This window comes from Ranitomeya imitator, chromosome 6 (assembly GCF_032444005.1).
Source record: "Ranitomeya imitator isolate aRanImi1 chromosome 6, aRanImi1.pri, whole genome shotgun sequence".
NCBI lineage: Eukaryota > Metazoa > Chordata > Amphibia > Anura > Dendrobatidae > Ranitomeya > Ranitomeya imitator.
The window spans coordinates 554,968,114-554,987,937 of record NC_091287.1 but is presented as its reverse complement, the minus strand read 5'-3'; positions in this window follow the sequence as shown (position 1 = coordinate 554,987,937).

The following is a 19,824-nucleotide window of genomic DNA, read 5'->3' as shown; positions in this document are numbered from 1 at the left end:
AAACTTTTTGGTCCATTTAACCCCTTCATGACCCAGCCTATTTTGACCTTAAAGACCTTGCCGTTTTTTGCAATTCTGACCAGTGTCCCTTTATGAGGCAATAACTCAGGAACGCTTCAACGGATCTTAGCGGTTCTGAGATTGTTTTTTCGTGACATATTGGGCTTCATGTTAGTGGTAAATTTAGGTCAATAAATTCTGCGTTTATTTGTGATAAAAACGGAAATTTGGCGAAAATTTTGAAAATTTCGCAATTTTCACATTTTGAATTTTTATTCTGTTAAACCAGAGAGATATGTGACACAAAATAGTTAATAAATAACATTTCCCACATGTTTACTTTACATCAGCACAATTTTGGAAACAAAATTTTTTTTTGTTAGGAAGTTATAAGGGTTAAAATTTGACCAGCGATTTGTCATTTTTACAATGAAATTTACAAAACCATTTTTTTTACGGACCACCTCACATTTGAAGTCAGTTTGAGGGGTCTATATGGCTGAAAATACCCAAAAGTGACACCATTCTAAAAACTGCACCCCTCAAGGTACTCAAAACCACATTCAAGAAGTTTATTAACCCTTCAGGTGCTTCACAGCAGCAGAAGCAACATGGAAGGAAAAAATGAACATTTAACTTTTTAGTCACAAAAATTATATTTTAGCAACAATTTTTTTATTTTCCCAATGGTAAAAGGAGAAACTGAACCACGAAATTTGTTGTGCAATTTGTCCTGAGTACGCTGATACCTCATATGTGGGGGTAAACCACTGTTTGGGCGCACGGCAGGGCTTGGAAGGGAAGGAGCGCCATTTGACTTTTTGAATCAAAAATTGGCTCCACTCTTTAGCGGACACCATGTCACGTTTGGAGAGCCCCCGTGTGCCTAAAAATTGGAGCTCCCCCACAAGTGACCCCATTTTGGAAACTAGACGCCCCAGGGAACTTATCTAGATGCATAGTGAGCACTTTGAACCCCCAGGTGCTTCACAAATTGATCCGTAAAAATGAAAAAGTACTTTTTTTTCACAAAAAAATTATTTTAGCCTCAATTTTTTCATTTTCACATGGGCAACAGGATAAAATGGATCCTAAAATGTGTTGGGCAATTTCTCCTGAGTACGCCGATACCTCATATGTGGGGGTAAACCACTGTTTGGGCACATGGTAAGGCTCGGAAGGGAAGGAGCGCCATTTGACTTTTTGAATGAAAAATTATTTCCATCGTTAGCGGACACCATGTCACGTTTGGAGAGCCCCTGTGTGCCTAAACATTGGCGCTCCCCCACAAGTGACCCCATTTTGGAAACTAGACCCCCCAAGGAACTTATTTAGATGCCTAGTGAGCACTTTAAACCCTCAGGTGCTTCACAAATTGATCTGTAAAAATGAAAAAGTACTTTTTTTTCACAATAAAATTCTTTTCGCCTCAATTTTTTCATTTTCACATGGGCAGTAGGATAAAATGGATCATAAAATTTGTTGGGCAATTTCTCCCGAGTACGCCGATACCTCATATGTGGGGGTAAACCACTGTTTGGGCACACGGCAGGGCTCGGAAGGGAAGGCGCGCCATTTGACTTTTTGAATGGAAAATTAGCTCCAATTGTTAGCGGACACCATGTCGCGTTTGGAGAGCCCCTGTGTGCCTATGCATTGGAGCTCCCCCACAAGTGACCCCATTTTGGAAACTAGACCCCCCAAGGAACTTATCTAGATGCATATTGAGCACTTTAAACCCCCAGGTGCTTCACAGAAGTTTATAACGCAGAGCCATGAAAATAAAAAATAATTTTTCTTTCCTCAAAAATGATTTTTTAGCCTGGAATTTCCTATTTTGCCAAGGATAATAGGAGAAATTGGACCCCAAATATTGTTGTCCAGTTTGTCCTGAGTACGCTGATACCCCATATGTGGGGGTAAACCACTGTTTGGGCGCACGGCAGGGCTCGGAAGGGATGGCACGCCATTTGGCTTTTTAAATGGAAAATTAGCTCCAATCATTAGCGGACACCATGTCACGTTTGGAGAGCCCCTGTGTGCCTAAACATTGGAGATCCCCCAGAAATGACCCCATTTTGGAAACTAGACCCCAAAGGAACTAATCTAGATGTGTGGTGAGGACTTTGAACCCCCAAGTGCTTCACAGAAGTTTATAACGCAGAGCCATGAAAATAAAAAATAAAAAATATTTTCTCAAAAATGATCTTTTAGCCTGCAATTTTTTATTTTACAAAGGGTAACAGGAGAAATTTGACCACAAAAGTTGTTGTCCAGTTTCTCCTGAGTACGCTGATACCCCATATGTGGGGGTAAACCACTGTTTGGGCACATGCCGGGGCTCGGAAGTGAAGTAGTGACATTTTGAAATGCAGACTTTGATGGAATGCTCTGTGGGCGTCACGTTGCGTTTGCAGAGCCCCTGATGTGGCTTAACAGTAGAAACCCCCCACAAGTGACCCCATTTTGGAAACTAGACCCCGAAAGGAACTTATCTAGATGTGTGGTGAGCACTTTGAACCCCCAAGTGCTTCATAGAAGTTTATAATGCAGAGCCGTGAAAATAATAAATACGTTTTCTTTCCTCAAAAATAATTATTTAGCCCAGAATTTTTTAATTTTCCCAAGGGTAACAGGAGAAATTTGACCCCAATATTTGTTGTCCAGTTTCTCCTGAGTACGGTGATACCCCATATGTGGGGGTAAACTACTGTTTGGGCACATGCCGGGGCTCGGAATTGAAGTAGTAACGTTTTGAAATGCAGACTTTGATGGAATGGTCTACGGGCGTCACGTTGCGTTTGCAGAGCCCCTGATGTGCCTAAACAGTAGAAACCCCCCACAAGTGACCCCATTTTGGAAACTAGACCCCGAAAGGAACTTATCTAGATGTGTGGTGAGCACTTTGAACCCCCAAGTGCTTCATAGAAGTTTATAATGCAGAGCCGTGAAAATAATAAATACGTTTTCTTTCCTCAAAAATAATTATTTAGCCCAGAATTTTTTATTTTCCCAAGGGTTACAGGAGAAATTGGACCCCAAAAGTTGTTGTCCAGTTTCTCCTGAGTATGCTGATACCCCATGTGTGGGGGTAAACCACTGTTTGGGCACACGTCGGGGCTCAGAAGGGAAGTAGTGACTTTTGAAATGCAGACTTTGATGGAATGGTCTGCGGGCGTCACATTGCGTTTGCAGAGCCCCTGGTGTGCCTAAACAGTAGAAACCCCCCACAAGTGACCCCATTTTAGAAACTAGACCCCCCAAGGAACTTATCTAGATATGTGGTGAGCACTTTGAACCCCCAAGTGCTTCACAGACGTTTACAACGCAGAGCCGTGAAAATAAAAAATCATTTTTCTTTCCTCAAAAATGATGTTTTAGCAAGCATTTCTTTATTTTCACAAGGGTAACAGGAGAAATTGGACCCCAGTAATTGTTGCGCAGTTTGTCCTGAGTATGCTGGTACCCCATATGTGGGGGTAAACCACTGTTTGGGTGCACGTCGGGGCTCGGAAGTGAGGGAGCACCATTTGACTTTTTGAATACAAGATTGGCTGGAATCAATGGTGGCGCCATGTTGCGTTTGGAGACCCCCTGATGTGCCTAAACAGTGGTAACCCCTCAATTCTAACTCCAACACACCCCTAACCCTTATCCCAACTGTAGCCGTAACCCTAATCACAACCCTAACCCCAACACACCCGTAACCCCAACACACCCCTAACGCTAACCACAACCCTAATTCCAACCCAACCCTAACCCTAAGGCTATGTGCCAACGTTGCGGATTCGTATGAGATTTATCAGCATCATTTCCAGTGTTTTTTGTCCGGATTTCACCTGCGGATTCCTATTGAGGAACAGGTGTAAAACGCTGCGGAATCCACACAAAGAATTGACATGCTGCGGAAAATACAACGCAGCGTTCCCGCGCGGTATTTTCCGCACCATGGGCACAGCGGATTTGGCTTTCTATATGTTTACATGGTACTGTAAACCTGATGGAACACTGCTGCGAATCCGCAGCGGCCAATCCGCACCGTGTGCACATAGCCTAATTCTAAAGGTATGTGCACACGCTGCGGAAAACGCTGCGGATCCGCAGCAGTTTCCCATGAGTTTACAGTTCAATGCAAACCTATGGGAAACAAAAATCGCTGTACACATGCTGCGGAAAAACTGCACGGAAACGCAGCGGTTTACATTCCGCAGCATGTCATTTCTTTCTGCGGATTCTGCAGTGGTTTTACAACTGCTCAAATAGAAAATCGCTGTTGTAAAACCGCATTGAAATGCGCAGAAAAAACATGGTAAATCCGTCATAAATCCGCAGCGGTTTAGCACTGCGGATTTATCAAATCCGCAGCGGAAAAATCCGCAGAGGACCAGAATACGTGTGCACATACCGAAACCCTAACCCTAGCCCTAACCCTAACCCTACCCCTAACCCTAACCCTACCCCTAACCCTAACCCTACCCCTAACCCGAACCCTAACCCGAACCCTAACCCTAGTTCTTACCCCAAGCTTAGTGGAAAAAAAATATATATATATTTTTTTTATTGTCCCTACCTATGGGGGTGACAAAGGGGGGTCATTTACTTTTTTTTTTTTATTTTGATCACTGAGATATAACCTATCTCAGTGATCAAAATTCACTCTGGAACGAATCTGCCGGCCGCCAGATTCGGCGGGCGCACTGCACATGCGCCCGCCATTTTGGAAGATGGCGGCGCCCAGGAAAGAAGACGGACGGTCCCCGGGAGGCCAGGTAAGTATAAGGGGGGGAGATCAGGGCACGGGGGGGGGCGTCGGAGCACGGGGGGGGGGGGTGGACCGGAACAAGGGGGGGTGGATTGGAGCACGGAGTGGGGGATCGCTGTGCGGGCGGGTGGATCGCTGTGCGGGGGGGGAGGGATCGCTGTGCGGGGGGGTGGATCGGAGTGCGGGGGGGGGATCGGAGTGCGGGGGGTTTGATTGGAGCACGGGGGGTGTGATTGGAGCACGGGGGGAGCGGGCAGGAGGACGGGGGAGCGGAGCACAGGACCGAGGGGAGCAGACCGCAGATCGGGGGGCTGGGGGGGCGATCGGAGGAGTGGAGTGGGTGCACATTAGTGTGTCCAGCCATGGCCGATGATATTGCAGCATCGGCCATGGCTGGATTGTAATATTTCACCATTTTTTTAGGTGAAATATTACAAATCGCTCTGATTGGCAGTTTCACTTTCAACAGCCAATCAGAGCGATCGTAGCCACGAGGGGGTGAAGCCACCCCCCCCCTGGGCTAAACTACCACTCCCCCTGTCCCTGCAGATCGGGTGAAATGGGAGTTAACCCTTTCACCCGATCTGCAGGGACGCGATCTTTCCATGACGCATATGCTGCGTCATGGGTCGGAATGGCACCGACTTTCATGACGCAGCGTATGCGTCAAAGGTCGGGAAGGGGTTAAAAAAAAGAAAAAAAAAACTGATTACGGCTGGATCCGTTTTTTTTACATTGAAGATGACGGATCCGGTAATCACCATCCATTTTCTTCCATTGGAAACTGATCCTGGAAGAAAAAACGGATCCAGCTGAAATCAGGGTTTTTTTTTCCCCGGACATAAAGGTTTTGTCTGTCCCAGTTATCAGTCCGCAGTTTGCTGCTGGATCCGCTCTGATTACCGCGGGATCAGGGATCCGCTCCTCTCTCGTCTCGCCTTACTTCCATTACCTATATATATGATTACCTATATATATATATATACCGCTTGTCTTGTTTGTCCCGTCCCCTAAAAAAAGATCCTTATTTTATTACCACTGATGACGACATAAACGGATCCACTTTTTAACACCGCGCTTCCCGGAACACTAATAAAGATGGATCCGTTTTCGTTTTTTGCTTCCAGGATCAGGTTCTAATGGGAGAAGACGCCGGCTGATGAATGGATCTGTTTCCCCAGATCCCCCGCTTCCCGTTTGTGTCCATTTATGTTCCATGTGTACCGGATCCATCTTTATCAGTGTTCCGGGCGGCTCGGTGTTAAATAATGGATCTGATTATGTAGACATCATCGTTAATAAAATGAGGATCCTTTTGAAATCATTTTTTTTTCAGCCGGACACATTTTTTGTCCCTGATTGCGGCTGGATCCGTTCTAACGGGTGATTACAGACATGTGAGCAGAGGCCGGATCCCTCCCAGACCAGGAGCGCTGCTTTCTCTGTCACTTCCGTCATTGTTTGCGCCATTTGCAGCGGATTTCGATTTTTTTTCTAATACAGGATCCATTACAAACAGATGACAGCTGGACACATGATCAGAGCAGATCCCTGTGGATCTCATTCTTACTGGACCCCTCCCCTCCTCCAATGTGGGTGGTACTGGGCGACCACTAATGGCCGCCGTCATGTACCCATTGGGGTGTCATATACCTTCATGCACCGTGTCTGTATTTCTAGCATGTGACTCGTGCACCAGGAGGCCCAGGATGAACAGAACTCGGAGGCCGGCAGTGCGTGGAGCTAGGGGGCGACAGAGGAGGTGATCAGCGCTGTGTGCAGGTAGGAGAAACAGAAGAGGGACATGGAGGAGGAGCGCACGTACCGCTGACACCGAGGAGGTGCATCACATGAAATCAGTCCCCAGATCACTACTACCACCATCATCACCTCCACGATTAATAATCATCACCACCATCATCCTCATCACTACTCCCATTATCATCAGCATCTTCATCACTTTTATCATCCTCATCACTATCCTTCAGTCCGGAGCCGCTCACCCATCCACATCAGATCTTGCGCTCTGCACTGATGAGGGGCGACACCCCGAAACACCAACTCTGCAAACGGAGGATCTGGTTTGGCTTTTATCCAAAGGCACATTGCAAGGCTCGATAAAGGGTCGATGGTGACTTGTAGGATCGCTGCTTCCAGCAGGTGGCGCTACAGAGTTTAGTCCTCTCCCTATCTGAGAGGCAATATGCCCATCATCATCATCATCCTCCTCATCACCACTCCCAATATCATCAGCATCTTCATCACTTTTATCACCACCATCATCCTCATCATCCCTGTGGTGGCCCTTATCACCCTCATCCTCCACTGCAGTAATGGCGGATGGCTGGCACAGCGAGCGTGGCCCTGTAGCCTCCTGGGCTGCTCCTCGCTCTGAGGACTGTTGGCAGCGGTCACTGTTCACACTGCAGCCGGGACGGTCTCTGCCGCGGTCTCCGGCTCCCGTAACATTATATCTAATTATAATGCACAGAATAAAATGTGAAGGTGAAAAGTTCACAAGTCGGTGACTGTCAGCAGCGGTGATCACCAAGCGCCACAGACTGCTGCCGGTGAGAACAGTGAGCAGGACGGGCGCAGTCACCGGAATAATCGCCATATAGTGCACAGCGAGCGGAGGAGCCACCCCCAACCATAACCTCCACCATTACATATACACGGGTGATGATGACTGCTGAGCCGTGTATCTAATCCTATCCTGTGTGATACTGACTGCTGAGCCGTGTATCTAATCCTATCCTGTGTTATACTGTCTGCTGAGCCGTGTATCTAATCCTCTCCTGTGTGATGCTGACTGCTGAGCCGTGTATCTAATCCTATCCTGTGTGATACTGACTGCTGAGCCGTGTATCTAATCCTATCCTGTGTGATACTGACTGCTGAGCTGTGTATCTAATCCTATCCTGTGTGATACTGTCTGCTGAGCTGTGTATCTAATCCTATCCTGTGTGATACTGTCTGCTGAGCAGTGTATCTAATCCTATCCTGTGTGATACTGACTACTGAGCCGTGTATCTAATCCTATCCTGTGTTATACTGTCTGCTGAGCCGTGTATCTAATCCTCTCCTGTGTGATGCTGACTGCTGAGCCGTGTATCTAATCCTATCCTGTGTGATACTGTCTGCTGAGCCGTGTATCTAATCCTCTCCTGTGTGATACTGTCTGCTGAGCCGTGTATCTAATCCTATCCTGTGTTATACTGTCTGCTGAGCCGTGTATCTAATCCTCTCCTGTGTGATGCTGACTGCTGAGCCGTGTATCTAATCCTATCCTGTGTGATACTGACTGCTGAGCTGTGTATCTAATCCTATCCTGTGTGATACTGACTACTGAGCCGTGTATCTAATCCTATCCTGTGTGATACTGTCTGCTGAGCCGTGTATCTAATCCTATCCTGTGTGATACTGTCTGCTGAGCCGTGTATCTAATCCTATCCTGTGTTATACTGACTGCTGAGCCGTGTATCTAATCCTCTCCTGTGTGATACTGACTGCTGAGCCGTGTATCTAATCCTATCCTGTGTGATACTGACTGCTGAGCTGTGTATCTAATCCTATCCTGTGTGATACTGACTGCTGAGCCGTGTATCTAATCCTATCCTGTGTGATACTTTCTGCTGAGCTGTGTATCTAATCCCTGAGCCTGATATGTGTAATATTGTCTTTGTCTAGCTGTTGTATCTAATCAATATTTGAAGCTGCTGTATCCAGCTCTTTTCTTGTGATACTTTCTGATAGGCTGGTGTATCTAATCTTAACACAGCTGCCATTATCTGAGCCTCCACTTCTGCTCCCTTCTTGTTGAGGGTCTGATAAGTGTTTAATAAATATTATAGGGGGACGCGACCTCCTCACAGTCACCATTGTCTTCCTCACCATCACCGTCCTCCTCCACATCATCACCTTCCTCCTCACAGTCACCATCCTCCTTACTGTCACCATCCTCACCATTACCGTCCTCACTGTCACCATCCTCCCCATCGTCACCATCCTCCACACCATTGCCATCCTCCACACTGACACCTTCACCATCCTCCACACCGTCACCATCCCCCCATTGTCACCGTCCACACCTTCGTCATCCTCCTCACAGTCACCGTCCTCACAGTCACCATCCTCATTACCATCACCGTCCTCACTGTCACCATCCTCCCCATTGTCAGCATCCTCCACACCATCACCGTCCTCCTCACCATTGCCATCCTCCACACCGTCACCATCCCCCACATTGTCACCGTCCTCCTCACCGTTGCCGTCCTCCTCACAGTCACCATCCTCCTTACTGTCACCGTCCTCACCATCACCGTTCTCATTGTCATCATCATCACCATCCTCCACACTGTCCTCCACAACATCACGGTCCTCCTCCTCACCATTGCCATCATCCACACTGACACCATCCCCCACATTGTCACCGTCCTTCTCACCGTCGCCATCCTCTTCACCATCCTCCACATTGTCCTCCACACCGTGTTTCACTTTTTATCAAATGCAGTATCTCTGAAATTTCCACAAACTCCTCACTCCTAGAACTCGCCTACAGGCATAGAGCCAGTGCTGGGAGGGGAGGAGGGAGATGAAGCTGCAGCTCGTGGCTTGGTAAGAACAGAGGGGGAGCGGTATAAGGGAGATGTGATTGGCTCAAGGCACACAACTCAATTGTGACATCACTGAGGGAAGAACCCACCCACTCAGCAAATCGGGAGACAAAGGCTATGTTCACACGCAGCGTTTTTACTGCCAAGAAACCAGGTTTTGGCTGCAGAAAAAAATGCTGCATCTGAGCACAAACTAATATAGATTCATAGGTTCCACCAAAAAGAAAGAAATCCATGTAATAGATGATGCGTCTCTGTTCCTCACACACTATCTGTACAGGTTGTGCTGTCAGGTGTGACGTCCTCTCACCATCCACATCCAGATTAGCCAGAAAATGGCTGCTGCATTATCTGCCTCTGCTTTTATACAGGCTCTGATAGTCCCTCTTGATTGGCTGTGCTATAACGTGATTTGTTAGCTGCAAGTGATTATGGGGAAGATTCATAAATACTTTCTACCTGCATCTGACACTAGGTCGAGCTTAATGAGGAATTATTCAAGGGGTGTTCCAAGATCTGTACTAGTATTGAATGTCTGATTGTTAAAATGAGTTACTGCCAGCAATGATTGAAAGGTGTCAGGACACACAGAGCATCACAGCTATGATAGAAAGGGGTCAGAACACACAAAGCATCACAGCTATGATAGAAAGGAGTCAGAACACACAGCATCACAGCTATGATAGAAAGGGGTCAGGACACACAGAGCATCACATCTATGATAGAAAGGTGTCAGGACACAGAGCATCACAGCTATGATAGAAAGGAGTCAGAACACACAGCATCACAGCTATGATAGAAAGGGGTCAGGACACACAGAGCATCACATCTATGATAGAAAGGTGTCAGGACACAGAGCATCACAGCTATGATAGAAAGGTGTCAGGACACACAGAACATCACAGCTATGATAGAAAGGAGTCTGAACACACAGAGCATCACAGCTATGATAGAAAGGTGTCAGGACACACAGAGCATCACAGCTATGATAGAAAGGTGTCAGGACACACAGAGCACCACAGCTATGATAGAAAGGTGTCAGGATACACAGAGCATCACAGCTATGATAGAAAGGTGTCAGGACACAGTGCATCACAGCTATGATAGAAAGGTGTCAGGACACAGTGCATCACAGCTATGATAGAAAGGTGTCAGGACACACAGAGCATCACAGCTATGATAGAAAGGTGTCAGGACACACAGAGCATCACAGCTATGATAGAAAGGTGTCAGGACACAGTGCATCACAGCTATGATAGAAAGGTGTCAGGACACACAGAGCATCACAGCTATGATAGAAAGGTGTCAGGATACACAGAGCATCACAGCTATGATAGAAAGGTGTCAGGACACAGTGCATCACAGCTATGATAGAAAGGTGTCAGGACACAGTGCATCATAGCTATGATAGAAAGGTGTCAGGACACACAGAGCATCACAGCTATGATTGAAAGGTGTCAGGACACACACAGCATCACAGCTATGATAGAAAGGTGTCAGGACACACAGAGCATCACAGCTATGATAGAAAGGTGTCAGGACACACAGAGCATCACAGCTATGATAGAAAGGTGTCAGGATACACAGAGCATCACAGCTATGATAGAAAGGTGTCAGGACACACAGAGCATCACAGCTATGATAGAAAGGTGTCAGGACACACAGAGCATCACAGCTATGATAGAAAGGTGTCAGGACACACAGAGCATCACAGCTATGATAGAAAGGTGTCAGGACACACAGGGCATCACAGCTATGATAGAAATGTGTTAGGAACCACAGAGCATCGCAGCTATGATAGAAAGGAGTCAGAACACACAGAGCATCGCAGCTATGGTAGAAAGGTGCTAGGACACACAGAGCATCACAGCTATGATAGAAAGGTGTCAGGACACACAGAGCATCACAGCTATGATAGAAATGAGTCAGAACACACACAGCATCACAGCTATGATAGAAACGTGCCAGGACACACAGAGCATCACAGCTATGATAGAAAGGTGACAGGACACAGTGCATCACAGCTATGATAGAAAGGTGTCAGGACACACAGAGCATCACAGCTATGATAGAAAGGTGTCAGGACACACAGAGCATCACAGCTATGATAGAAATTAGTCAGAACTTTCACAGTGCGTCACAGCTATGATAGAAAGGTATTAGGACGCACAGCATCACAGCTATGATAGAAAGGTGTCAGGACACACAGAGCATCACAGCTATGATAGAAAGGTGTCAGGACACACAGAGCATCACAGCTATGATAGAAAGGTGTCAGGACACACAGAGCATCACAGCTATGATAGAAAGGTGTCAGGACACACAGAGCATCACAGCTATGATAGAAAGGTGTCAGGACACACAGAGCATCACAGCTATGATAGAAAGGTGTCAGGACACACAGAGCATCACAGCTATGATAGAAATTAGTCAGAACTTTCACAGTGCGTCACAGCTATGATAGAAAGGTATTAGGACGCACAGCATCACAGCTATGATAAAAGGTGTCAGGACACACAGAGCATCACAGCTATGATAGAAAGGTGTCAGGACACACAGAGCATCACAGCTATGATAGAAAGGTGTCAGGACACACAGAGCATCACAGCTATGATAGAAAGGTGTCAGGACATGCAGAGCATCACAGCTATGATAGAAAAGGATCAGGATGCACAGCATCACAGCTATGATAGAAAGGTGTCAGGACATGCAAATCATCAGAAAATATCTGCTTATAGGATTAGCTGTTAACATCATAATGCCAGAAAGCACTGGACCCTTCTTTGGTCCAATCCAGGCCCCGACAACTTCGAGTACGAGGGTTTAACCAGCTATGATAGAAAGGTATCAGGACAGAGAGCATCATAGCTATAATACAAAGATGTCAGGACACGCAGAGCATCACAGCTATGATAGAAAGGTGTCAGGACATGCAGAGCATCTCATTTATGGTCGAAAAGTATCAGGATACAGAGCATCACAGCTATGATAGAAAGATGTCAGGACTTCCAGAGCATTACAGCTATGATAGAAAGGGGACATGACTCACAGAGCATCACAGCTATGATAGAAAGGTACCATGGCATGCAGAGCATTGCAGCTATGATAGAGGGTGCCATGACATGCAGAGCATCACAGCTATGATAGAAAAGTAGCAGGCCACCCAGCATCACAGCTATTATAGAAAGGTGTCAGGCATCAGAATATATCTGCTTATAGGATCATCTGTTAACATCATAATGCCAAATACCACTGGACCCTTCTTTGGTCCAGTCCAGGCCCTAACCTAATATTAGTGGGAGCTTTTAATGGTCTGTCTGGTGTTTGTTGTATCTCCCGAGCTCCCACTTCCCTATTATTATGATTATTATTATTATTTATTGTTATAGTGCCATTTATTCCATGGCGCTGTACATGTGAGGAGGGGTATACATAATAAAAACAAGTACAATAATCTTAAACAATACAAGTCATAACTGGTACAGGAGGAGAGAGGACCCTGCCCGCGAAGGCTCACAATCTACAAGGGATGGGTGAGAATACAGTAGGTGAGGGTAGAGCTCGTCATGCAGCAGTTTGGTCGATCGGTGGTTACTGCAGGTTGTAGGCTTGTCGGAAGAGGTGGGTCTTCAGGTTCTATTACACGTAATCCGCCATTGTTTGTACCATCGATATATGATTGCATAATTTATTGCTACTTTGTTTCTTTCTTCCTCCCACCCGCAGACATTTCCTTCACTGTAGGATTGTTTCAATGTTTTAGGTGTATAATGAAAAGCTTGCGTTCTCCCTCCTGACCGCTATCACCATAATTATCCTGTTGTCCTTCTAATTACCATGAAGCCCCAGCTTCCCGGGTTTATTGTCTCTCCGCCATGCACAATGATAGAAATGAGACCATGGAGCGCGTTGGGTCCACGTTCATCGCCAGGACTAATAAGTATTTTATACTCTCTGTCATAACACAATTATTTACCCCGGGGCTCTGGACGGATGACAGCTCCGAACTCATCCGCGAAGCTCAGAAGGATCTAACTTGACCCCGCGGATGGAAAGTTGGTTCTCTGCGGATGCTACAGAGGGTTCACGTACAACCTGGCAGTGACAGCCCTCTGCTGAAATGTGACCTAAATACTAAGCTGACGGGTATACTCCAGACTCATCTCGTCTATGTCAACATTGCAAAGATCGGTCCTCCAGGGCCGGGCAGCATCAGAGAGGATGGGGCCGATATCAAATATTATGTGAAAAAAATGATCCATCCACTTCTGTACTCAAAACTCATATTTTAGGATTTAGATTTTTCGACCTGAGGACTTTAAAAAAAAATCTCCCCGTTTTTGCATGGCACTTCAGGATTCTCATTCACTCTGATGACATCTGGAAACCCTTCAGGTTTTGTGACAAACCTGCACTAAAAAGGCAGCAGAAACCCAACGTGTGCACACAACCTAAGTGGCCAAGAAATTTTCAGAGGTAGCGGTGGGTTGCAGTGATCAGCAAACCTTGCAGTGTCTTCCTGCCCCGATGACCCCAATGCCGATATCTCTTGGGTATGGCCACATTACGAGTTCCATTTTTGCTTTCAGCTTCGGGTCTTCTTTCCTCTTGTACCAGTTGTGACTTGTATTGTTCAAGATTACTGTACTTGTTTTTATTATGTATACCCCTCCTTACATGTAAAGCGCCATGGAATAAATGGCGCTATAACAATAAATAATAATAATATTCAACTCTAATGACTACATTCTAAAAGCTTAATAAAAAAAAAATTAAAGAGGAAAAGTAACTAAGAAGCTCCTGAGGACCCAATTTTGTGTTCAGTTTATATTGATCTTCTCCATTACTTCCATAGAAGTCATCACCTCCAACGGGACACAGCGCTAGAAGATAATTTACCGGGAATCCCAGCTCTCATCTCTCGAATTGCATGCCGATCTAATGCCAGGTCGTCCCACTCTTCACTGAGCCGAACCCTTTATTATCGAGCTTTATAAACCAACGAAGGTGATGAAGGAAGATCTATGTGAAGTGTTAATCTGTAACGAGCGCTTCCATTAGGACTTGTGTCAGTGGAACATTCTCGCTTTCCTACATGGCTCCGTCAGTCAATGTATCTGACTCGTTATATGTCGGTGCATTGGGAAAGACTGAGAACCGATCAATGGTGAAAAAGTCTTCAAGTGGAGAAACGAGGGATATGACCTCAAAGGCTTGGACACAAGGTCAATGACACTTGTTTTAGCCGATATTTCCCATGTTCTGCATTTTTTCACATTAGAGGAAAAGAAGCAAACATGGGGTATATATATATTGAGTAGTAGGTGCGTTCGCAACCCGGGGTCCACCGTGCAGGAGAGAACCTGCTGCTAGTAAAAGACAGTACTTTATGGCGGTATAAGCGAACTCCGTTACCTCACAGATTCGCTTGAGAAAGAGAACGCTGTGCCTTGTTAACCTCACAGGGGAACAGCTACCTAATAGAGCCGACAGTGGTCATGCAGTCAGCATAGCACACACAAAACTCCTCACCGGAGGTGCCGGTATTCTAGGGGCTTATTTCAGCCAAACCCTGAATCCACATAAACAAACTCCTCACCGGAGGTGCTGGTATACTAGGGGCTTATTACGGCCGAACCCTGACCACATGCAAGCATGACGACGCTGGCGCTGAGCTCATAACTTAGGTTAAAACTAGCGCATGGCCGTGCAGCCTTGCAAACCTTTTATAGTTGCAGCAACTTCAAGACCTTCCTAGAGGACCAATGGTAGCTGCTACAGTACCTGAGCAACTTCAGGACCTTCCTAAAGGACCAATGGGAGCTGCTGCAGTGCCTGAGCATGTGACCCTCGACCTCCAATGAGAGATCTTACCCTGGGCATGCTCAGAAGGGGAAAAGCAGGACTTAGTCCCAGAGACGTCTGCTCGCCGCTGACCGGTACTGGCTACAATGGCTTAGTCTGGAAAGGCAGCAGTAACCATCCGCACCGTATCAGGCTGAGCTAGACACTGTGACCGACGTCTCCGCTGAGCAGGCTCCAATGTGGCTGGAGAATGGGAGATCGCAGCGGATGTGGTTCGAGATTCCCCCTGTGCAGAGGCGGGAACTCGACCCCTAACACATGGCTTCCTTCAAAGACGTGATCCTTGCAAATGTTGTGCATTGGCATCTTCATAAAAAAAATTTGACGCCATTGTTTTCCAATTGATAAATCCAACTGCCGGGACCATAATTTATCCCAAAAAATCAAGACATGGCAGCGATTTGTGAGCAGCCCTTAGAAGGATTTTTGTGCATAGTGGCACTCCGACCATTAGCGGTGCTGACAACTACTGCACAGTGCCAATCAACTGAACAATGGGTAGACAAGTGCAAATGTGGTTGTGAATACAAAGGGTAGGCGTAAGTGCTGGGCAGACAGGGAAGGTCCAGAACCGTTCCTCTGGTGTCCTCATTCCCCGAATCCTGGTAGCTGGCTCCCCATTGAGGAAGAATTCTCAAAATATCACAGCAAGCTGCCATCACTGAATGCTTGTGTCCTTTCATCCAGGACTTTGCGAAAAACCAAAATTGTGCCTAACCACCAACAGGCAGGTAGTTGCCACTTAGCTGCCTGTTGTGCACAGCGCCATTCTTCCTCAGCACAGTTCTGTCACAGACCGCTCCTGCCAGCGATTCTGCTTTTCTTCTCCGTTCTGTTGACAAGGTGGACTTCTGACATCATTCTGATTGACAGCCAGATTCTTGTTACCTAACTAGTGGAGCCAACTGTCAATCAGAATGACATCGGAAGTCACGCCGCGTCAACAGTGCAGGGCGGAAAAGAAGCTGCCACTCAGACATGACGTTAGCATAGGCAGCTGAATTGCCGGCAAGAGCAGTCTCTGACTGCTCTGTGCCAGGGAAGAACAGCACTGTGCAAAACAGGCATGCAAGTAGTAACTACCTGCCTGTTAATGCTTTGGCACATTTTTTGTTTTTCACAAAGTTTCGGATATCCCTTTAACTTTCCTCCTGACTCGACACATCCCTGTAAGATGACCAGCTTTGAAACCAAAAATCACGATTTTGTGATACTTTGGCAGGAGATGTTTACCCACTACGGCACAGATTCATAATTTGTTTTCCGTTTTTGGCACCAAATTAATCAAGGTAGCGCACGCTATTCATCAATTTGGCGCAAAGTCAAAACTGGCGGTTTTTTTTTTGGTCTTGAACTGCTTTTGAATTTTATCACAAAAATTGCATCAAAATTTTGTCATGCTCAAAAATACACCAGGGTGGAGGGGGGTGGGGGGGTGGGGCTGGTATGACATTGTGCCAAATTTTGCAACTTTTTAAAATGTCACAATTGAAGAAGCCCGACGAAAACTTATGGAATCACTACGATCCGCCCACTAAGTGGAAAACAAACAAACTGGAGAGCCTATATAACATAGACTTTAAAAAAAAAGCACAAATAGAATAATGACTTGGATGCAAATTTAAAAAAGGTGCAAAACTAGACAAAAAAACAGACGTAAAGGCAGCGGTGCATCAGGGCCACCCAGTGATGTTCACTGCCGTCCGCTGAGGGTTTTTCTGGTATGTTTCAATCATTTAGTGAATTTGTATTGTGCAAAATTGGTGTCTAAGGGGTAACATTTCTCCTTGTGGAGCTTGGCATGTCAGAGTGAGGAGACTTATAAGCCATACATGCTCCTCTGGAAAATTAAAACAGCAAATTGCCTCTTCAGAGAAGAATAGGATTAGAACTCTAGAACCACCTATTAGACGCAGCGATCCTATCAGTCAATATTGACTGTTTAACGGGTCTTCCAATATGACTTAGGATATTTGCAGACACAACGTCTCGGGTACTGCCCCCTAATCCCCCTAATCCGTGCGAAGTAGGAGATCTGATTTGGCTAAATGAGAGGCTAAGGCTAGGATCTAAGGCAGTGTTCCCCAACTCCGGTCCTCAAGAGCCACCAACAGGTCATGTTTTCAGGATTTCCTTAGTATTGCCCAGGTGAGAATTCCATCATCTAGACAGGCAACAATTCCATCACCTGGGCCATGCTAAGCAAATCCGGAAAACACGCCCTGTTGGTGGCTCTTGAGGACTGGAGTTGGGGAACACTGATCTAAGGGGTAACATTTCTTTTTGCGGAAAGTGACAAGCCAAGCCTCGAATGTCAGAGTGAGGAGAATTATAAGCCATGCATGCATATTATGGACATAAATTGTAAACTTTAAGAACGTTTCTAGACATACAGTATGTGTACTCCTTTAGTAATTTATTTAAAAGTCTCTATACACATTAAATAACTGTCGGAAGGACCAAGGGTGAACACAGAAGAGGCTCCTGTGCAAGAACTGTATTTGGGCCCTTTACAATCCAATACCTTATTATAATGCACCCCTGTATGTCTGTGACAGGAGCTGCTTTGGAGGTGGTTGTGGCCTCTTTACCTCTTGGGCCCTTGTGTGGCTGCACAGGTTGCATGAATGCTATGGAATATAATCTAAAGGATCTTCCACTGAAGTTCAGCAGAGAGGATCCTTGTCTCCCACAACGTCATCTGTTGGGAAAGTCTGGAGAGCGCCATACACGTTAGACATTGGCAGGTTTGGAGGATTTTAGTCTCCTGTGTACGGCAGCCTTAGGCTTCGTCTCCAGTCACCCAATAGGTAAGTGCAGGACTTGGAAGTCTCCCAGATTGTGGCATCCTTCTTAGATGCGTCATAAGCCAACATTTCCAGAAAACACAGACATCACTACCCAATGGAACCAGTAGTCCACGCCATACAAATGTTTATCCGGTCATCATATTCCGCAGCTGGATCTGATTGTTCTGCTGATCATTTGACACCCCGGGCATCAGATTCCCATCGATTGCCCAAATCTAAGGATATCTCACATCACATGCACCATAGTGACCCCGGGCCTTTCTCACACTTGCCCCACTTGCGAGTCATACTAATCTGACCAGTCCCGAATATAGACATGGATGCCTACTCTTGATTTCCCTCGTGCTATGGGGGCTGCTACAATAGTAGTGATTGACATTTAGATAATTTTGATGATTGCATCTCGATACATGAAATAAGAAAAAGCTAATTTATAATATTTAATGACAAAGAACTTCTAGGAGAATCCACAGATCTCCATGCAAGTCCCTCTCGATGCACCACGGCCAGTAACGACCCCAACATCAGCTTTTTCTGCTTACGTCCCTTAACCCTCGCCTTCATCTGATTTTCCTCCCATTACTTTGCATTTTATGGTGAAAGCAAGTTTTAGCTTAAAAATAAAAAGTAAAAAAATGTCTCAGTGTGATGAATTTAGGTCATAAAGTCCAAAAACATCCCCAGGATTTTAAGCTAATTTTCCTGCGGCTGACGAATAGCGCGTGACAGAGAAGTGCATTAATATCCGAAATAAAGACTTCACATTTTTAAATCAAAGAGAGAAAACATCCGAATTCTATGTCGGTGATTTAAAATATTTTACCTAAAAGGGTTCTGCCATTTTTCTCTCCTCCATAAGTGCTTATTTTTGTCCCATTTGTATAGAAATCAGACAGTAGGCAATAAAACCAGCGCTGCGCATCAGACAGAGCGACAGACTAAACGTCTCGCTAATAAGTACAATGCAAATGAAGTGACGATTGTGTCTGTAGCGGCTACAGATGTAACGGCGACGTGCAGACATGTCTGCTGTGCTCTCATCGCAATGGCTGGGTATCCTACGTGTCCGTCAGATTGCCGGGATCTCAGAAGAAATATGGGAAAGCAAAACGGAGCACAAGAATGTGGCAGTCACCTGTCAGCAAAGAAAAAAGATCTAACAAACATGTTACAAGAAATTCTACATTTGCTGAAAATATGTACTCCCATCAGCCAAACCCTCAAAATATTGTGTACCTTGCGGCTATACGGCAAATTGTCAGGCAGACTTTTATCATAAAGAGCCTGTTCTATCAACATATATACTGGGAACACCCCACAAGACCTGACGTATACTGAGAACACCCACAAGACCTGCAATATATTGGGGACAGCCCACATGACCTGCAAAATACAGAGAGCACCCACAAAACCTGCAATATACTGGGAACACCCCACAAGACCTGCCGTATACCAGTAACCCCCCAAAAGACCCGCCGTATACAGGGAACATCCCACAAGACCTGCTGTATATTGGGAACACTCCACAAGACCTGCAATGTACTGGGAACATCCCACAAGACCTGGCGTAAACTGGGAACATCCCACAAGTCCCGCCGTATACAGGGAACATCCCACAAGACCTGCCATATATTGGGAACACTCCACAAGACCTGCCATGTACTGGAACCATCCCACAAGACCTGCCGTATACTGGGAACATCCCACAAGACCTGCCGTATACTGGGAACATCCCACAAGAACTGCTGTATACCGGGAACATCCCACAAGA